Source organism: Limulus polyphemus, unplaced genomic scaffold (genome assembly GCF_000517525.1).
Source record: "Limulus polyphemus unplaced genomic scaffold, Limulus_polyphemus-2.1.2 Scaffold1228, whole genome shotgun sequence".
In the NCBI taxonomy this organism is placed as follows: Eukaryota; Metazoa; Arthropoda; class Merostomata; order Xiphosura; family Limulidae; genus Limulus; species Limulus polyphemus.
The window spans coordinates 86857-93594 of record NW_013666838.1 but is presented as its reverse complement, the minus strand read 5'-3'; the positions used below and the strand labels follow the sequence as shown (position 1 = coordinate 93594).

The following is a 6738-nucleotide window of genomic DNA, read 5'->3' as shown; positions in this document are numbered from 1 at the left end:
AATCACCTTACCTGTTTTTTGCTTAGCGAAACTTTTTTAATGCAACGAGTATGGTACACGATGGCACAATGTCGTTGTATCGTGTGACGAACGGCTTCGATTTCAACTTTAGTTTTTTTTTATTTTTAAATATGTAAAGTAGTTCACACAAACAACACTTAATTGCTTGCTAATTTTCTAGAAAAATAAATTATCATTACACTAAATACAATTGCCGTGGACTTTGTCGACTTATTTAGGTCTAAAATACACATGCGCTGTTTGTTCAAAATCATTTGCTTATCACTTTGGGAACACTCATTCAGACGTTTCTGCATAATCAGCTAAGTTTGCCTTCATTACACTTTTACATTTTCTTTACTATGCAATAATTAAGCTTCGGTTATCCGTTTCATAGACTGCTATAAACACCTTTTAGCTAATTTTTCTTTAGTACAGGTTTTATTCTTCGTTTTAACTCATAAAACTCTGTCTTACAATGAACGCTCGCAACTGTTTTATATTCTGGACACTATCAAAAATATCATTAGTATACTTTATTGTTTACTTTCCGTATAATTTTATTAAATAATGTTAAGTTACGCGAGTTTGTTTGTCTGAGCGTAGACCAAAATTTATCGATATATCACATATTGCCTGTAAGAAAGCGTAGCTTAAATGCCGTGCGTGAAAATGACAGAATATGAAAAATTCAAGCGAAGGGCATGAAAACTACAGTAAATGTTTTGCGGATTGTGGCTAATATTCGATAATACTTCAGAGTGCGAAGAGAATAACAAACGCACAACAAAGATACACAACTTGCTGGATAGGTTTGAAAGTCAAACATTAATAATGTCTTCGTTAAACCAACCTCCGAGTACAGGTGAACTGTCTAGAAATAAACGTGTTTGAGCATGTTTTATTTTAGTCAAAAAGACATGATTAAATAGATCTAACAACAACAAAAATCAGATCTTAAACGCCATCCGACTCAATATTTAAAACCGTTTTTGCCACAAATACAGACACTGAAATACGTCAACATTCTAACACGATAATTTAGTTCACATGCTTAAACAGTTCTTTAAGACAGATGCGACCTGTGGGGACCGTTCCCAAACATTCACAACGTCCTATTACCTCTCGTGTAATTTTTTCGGGGTCGAAGAACGTCAAGGTCACACGCTATCTAGACTATGGTAGCGGATGTTTGTGACCTTCAGGAAATCCCTCTCGCGGTCAAAAACACCTACAAACACCGTTGAATATGACAACGTGGCTGACGTATATTTTGTTCAGGATTTGATACACTGTAAATAAAAAAATAACAAAAACAGCATATCTTTAGCCTACAGGGGGTGTACAGGTAGTTTTTATTTGTTTACTTTTTTTTTACGAGATGCGTGATTAGCATAATAATATATTGCTTTCTTGGTGTTGAAGTGCTGAACTTCCCTTCAATTTTGTTTGCACATAAAATGGTCGGTAAATCGCATCCAGAATATTTTATCTTAAAACACTGGAATTATTTTTTTAAACCATTGCTATGCAAAATGTAAACTTTAGAACTCGATATACACATTAGTTTGTGGTACAAAGTTCAACTATTTTTTAAAAATATACATTCATATGAATGTTTTAACGGTCAGAATGACACATGTAATAATTTATTTATCGCGATTAACCGCATCTTGGGAATGGAACAATTTTATATATTGGAGGGGTGGGAAGATGCGTGCGTGCTACAAATCTGGAATAAAACTGCAACCCCATACACACGACTGAAACCAAGCATTTGATTGGCTGTTTCGTTAACTCGTCAATAAAACGAAACACGTGTTGAGTTTTTCCATAAATGCAAGGTTTAACCACAAGTCCTTGATACAATGTTTACAACAGGCTTATCATTAACGCAAACAAATTGAAAATGAAATCAGGCTACCCGGCACTATACAAACCTTTTTTAAATTCGATGACGAGGAACCCACTTTGAGACTAATAATGGCTGGAGACGGCTTGAATGGGTAATGAAAAAAAAACACTTTAATATAAGTTTAACATGACAGCAAATGTACAACGTTTCGACAAGGTTTTGTCATCATCAGGTACCTTTTTAAACTTCAATACTAAGAACACATTTTGAAACAGCTGACGTCATAGAACGTAATTTATCGTTAACAGATAAGATTGAAGTATAAGAATGTATGACTTTGTATCAAGTAACCTATTCAAATTTCGCACAAAGCTACACAAGGGTTATCAGCGCATAGTCGTCCCTCATTTGAAACTGATAGACTGGAAAAAAGGCAGCTAGCTAGTAAACAGCACCCAGCATCAAATCTTAGGCTGCTTTTGCTTGATAGAATAGCAGGATTTAACCGTCACACAGCCCCAAAATTCGGAGCACGTTTTAAAAGCAACGCGACGCGAGCCGTGTCGAAACTGTCGAATATGATGTTTGAAATTTGGTGGTGAAACGTTTAAACACGTGATTATAGCGTATTTATTAGCGAGTCTAATTATAGTATTTACAAATCTTACAAACATTTTAACATGCCTTCTCATGCTACGTATGATAATAATAAAAAAATTGTCCAAAAAAAGTTCAATCACATAGGAATCTGAAGTTCTTATCCTGATATTTGCCTCCGTGTATTTATAAAAACTTGTAATCCTTAGGTGATTAGATTATGACTGGAATTTATAAATAAAGTGAACGAAAACTACTAAGTATTATCAAGTTAACGAAAATAAATTCATTTTATCGACCGACCAATAAGGTCTTGCTCGTCTATACCAACTATTTGATAAAAAATTTGGTGTTTTTTTTTTTGTATGTGAAAAACAAACAAACTATATAACAAAAAATAAAATCGGAAAAACGTTATCAAACTGGCATTTCAACTGAATATTTATCCGAACGTGTCTGTATACATTCAAGAAATGAGAGCGTTAGATTTTTTTATTTTTATTATTCACAAAGCTACTCGAGGGTTATCTGCGCTAGCTAGCAGTCCCTAGTTTTGAAGTGATACACTACCTAAATAGACTCTTGGTTTACACATGAACAACGAATTATGGGATTGACAATCACGTTATCACTGCTGAAACGGCGAGCATGTTTCGATCTCACAACCCGCAGATGACGAATAGGGTAGAGTCAATAATGCAAAATTAAACGTTTTAATATATCTTTTATTAATGAAAATAGTAAGTAATTACTACAACACCTATAGTATTTTAATGTGTATCTGTGTATTATATCTCGTCACTTAACTCACTCTTTTACTCATTTAAAAAGATAGGGGGCGCTCAAGAAATCCTTCCCATATCTAAAGTTCTATTAGTAAGTGATTATTTTATACTCGGTAAAGTTAAAATGTTTGTTACAAGTTCAACTGCCTTTTTAATTTATTTTGAATCACCTATATACTTCAGATATTTCTTCATGTATTTACACAAGGTATCTTAGGCCTATAATTTACAATTAAACAAGAGTAACTCAATAGTTCATTTTTTTTCTACGGCAAAAACTATGATGTCGCTGTTAAAATTCGTTCAATGTACAAGTAATTAAATCTAAACGAGAAATGTCATAAACCGAATTAAAATTAACTAGCTTAAAACAAAGTGTGACAACTGTTGTTCGGACAGGCTCGATGATACCACACACATACATAGATAGATATTAACATAAAGTTATTGCTCTACGTAATGACAACACTTTCTACGCCTTTCATTAGCACAGATAGCCCATTGTGTAGCTTTGTGCTTAACTATAAACAAACCATCCAAGAAACATGCGTGATATAGACGGCAGGATGAGCGGTTTCCCTTGAGTCATAAAGGAAACTGGTAAGGCAGGACGAGCGGTTTCCCTTGAGTCATAAAGGAAACTGGCAAGGCAGGACGAGCAGTTTCCCTTGAGTCATAAAGGAAACTGGCAAGGCAGGACGAGCAGTTTCCCTTGAGTCATAAAGAAAACTGGCAAGGCAGGACGAGCAGTTTCCCTTGAGTCATAAAGGAAACTGGCAAGGCAGGACGAGCAGTTTCCCTTGAGTCATAAAGGAAACTGGCAAGGCAGGACGAGCGTTTCCCTTGAGTCATAAAGGAAACTGGTAAGGCAGGACGAGCGGTTTCCCTTGAGTCATAAAGGAAACTGGTAAGGCAGGACAAGCGGTTTCCCTTGAGTCATAAAGGAAACTGGTAAGGCAGGACGAGCAGTTTCCCTTGAGTCATAAAAGAAACTGGCAAGGATTCTTTTTTATTCTTTAGTGTGGTGGAGTGAGATAGAAGTTAAAACTATAACATTTAATAAAGATTCAAATATCTCGATAGATAACCAGTAACACTACAATTTAAAACGTATATATAAAGTGATTGAAGTGAACAGCGAAAAACTTAGAAGCACTGTTTGTAACATTATCTTACCTACGAGTCTTCTACAAAGTTGTAGAACCGAACAAAATCCGACACACGGGCACGTACATGGGCAGCGGCGGGCTAGTATGGGCATTCCTAGCAATTACAAAGCGTTGTAACAATGCGAGATTTGACTAGTGCGAGTATATTTGTTGAGCCCCCATCCCACAAGACTGTTTCTGTACCCGGCACTATCCATGTTACTTCTCCCTCCAGAAATAACCAGTTTCGGTAACCTCCTCTACGATTGGCGAGATCCAAGGCAGATTAACCAATAACGTAAGTCCACCGTACTCGAGGCACCCCTTACAACCGCCAGGACTCAGCCTACAAACCTCTCTAGGCGTATGTACCAGAAAAAGTTCATTCGAGTTGCGATTAAACGCTTGTAAGGACACGCGGAACTTGTACTGGCCGCGTCCTCAGCTGAAATGTTCACCCACATGTCGCGGAGAACAACGAACGTCCATTGGGGCATCGAATTAACCTCAAACACAGAAAAATAGAACTCGACCTGACATATATGTGACTAAGACAAATAACGCATAGCCACCAATTATAAACATACGCGTAACGGTTCCAAACAGGAATAAGGGGGACAGTGCCGTAGCCTAGACAAATTTTTGGTGGACGGAGGGTATGTATTTAATTTTTCTCCGAGAGAAATGAAATATCTTTTCTGAAACTGGGATTGGGGGAGGGGGGGAGGGGGGGGCTTGGTCTAGAGGGAAGGCAGCTAGTCAACACCACCCACCGCCAACTCTTGAGCTACTATTTTACCAATGAATAGTGGGATTGGCCGTTACGTTATAACGCCCCCCACGGCTGAAAGGGTGAATATGTTTGGTGTGATGGGGATTCGAACCCGCGACCCTCAGATTGGGAGTTGAGCGCCCTAACCACCAGGCCTGGTGGTCTCTTGGCTTCGTCTATGCACACACATGAAAATAATATCAACATAAGTAATTAATAAGTATTTAATAATTATTAATAAGTAATTAATTAAGTATCAAATACTCTTATTATTTATAACAGAACATGACAGCCAAAACAAAATTTACATTATCCAAATGGCAGAGACAACACTATCTAATTATTTTAAATCTAAAATAAAACTTACATGAATTCATTATCTCTTACCAAAAATGTACATTACTGTTATACGTGCCTGATTACCTGGTGGTTCGGTCGCTCGACTAAGAATTTGCGGGATCGGAACCCGCCGCTTAACATGCTCACTCTTTGGGGCGTTATAATGTTACGATCAGTACCATAGTTAGTTAGTTGATTTCCCTCTAGTTTTCTCACTTCAAAATCAGGGATGACTAGCGCAGACAGCCCTCGCGAACATTTGCGCGAAATTCAACAAACTTTTAATTAAAAGTATATACATTTAATGTCAAAATTTAGAGAAAAAACAAACAAACAAAAACTACTATTGTCTAATGTTTAATATTACAAGTAAATAAAAAACGTCTTCACCGATTATTACCGAAAGCAACAAGCACGCATGAAATGTCTCCTGTGTTTAACTAATTTTGTTGTTCGGATACACGTGGAAAGCTACTCAAGGGCTATGTCCTCTAGCCACCTCAAGTTTTAAGCTGATAAACTAGAACGAAGGCGACTAACTAGTCAACAGCACCCACCGCCAACTCTTGGACTTTTTTTTTTTTTGTCTGAGCGAATGGTGGGATTTGAATGTCACCGTTACAACACACCTATGCCCCAAAGTGCATAGCATGATTTTTTTATTTATTTTTTGGCGGCAACGGAACGTGAACATTGGACCTATAGATCTATACCCAGTTACACTAACCATTAGGCCACGCTCGACCCACTAGTGTTTAACACTCAACAAGAAAGTGACGACAGCCAGGGTATTTTTCAGCTTCGCTCTAAAATACTTAGCTTACTCTGATCGAAAGTTAATATTAATTGATATCAAGTTAAATTTACTTACGCTTTTAACATTAATAAAAACAGCAAAAACATTCATTTCTTTACTGTTTATGCTAAAACTAGCAAACACAAATTAAATGGCCTCCTTTTTTTTTTATATCAAATATGATACGAATCATCGTCTAACATACAAAAAATGTTGGTCACATCAGATGTCTTAATTATTATTTTTTTCGCTGCAAATTGCAATCATATGAAACTATAGATTAGTTTAACAGACTGAATAAAACGACACTAATTTTATCGTTTTAATAGTACATAAACTTACAAACAAATTTAAAATTATTTCAGAATTTTGTTTGTTTTGAATTTCGCGCAAAGCTACAAGAGGGCTATCTGCGCTAGCCGTCCCTAATTTAGCAGTGTAAGACT

At 36.5% G+C, this 6738-nt stretch overlaps 1 protein-coding gene across 2 annotated transcripts in view; it reads right to left on the bottom strand.

Moving 5' to 3' along the window:
• LOC106462699 (protein roadkill-like) overlaps positions 1-4543 on the bottom strand; it is a 69640-nt gene extending 65097 nt beyond the window's left edge. Inside the window, exon 1 of one of the 2 annotated variants that reach the window (XM_022390020.1) lies at positions 4414-4543. The gene's annotated coding sequence lies outside the window, so the exon portion shown is untranslated. The remainder of the gene's footprint in view (positions 1-4413) is intronic. The other variant, XM_013922644.2, reaches the window with a different exon arrangement.
• Between the last annotated feature and the right edge of the window lie 2195 nt (positions 4544-6738).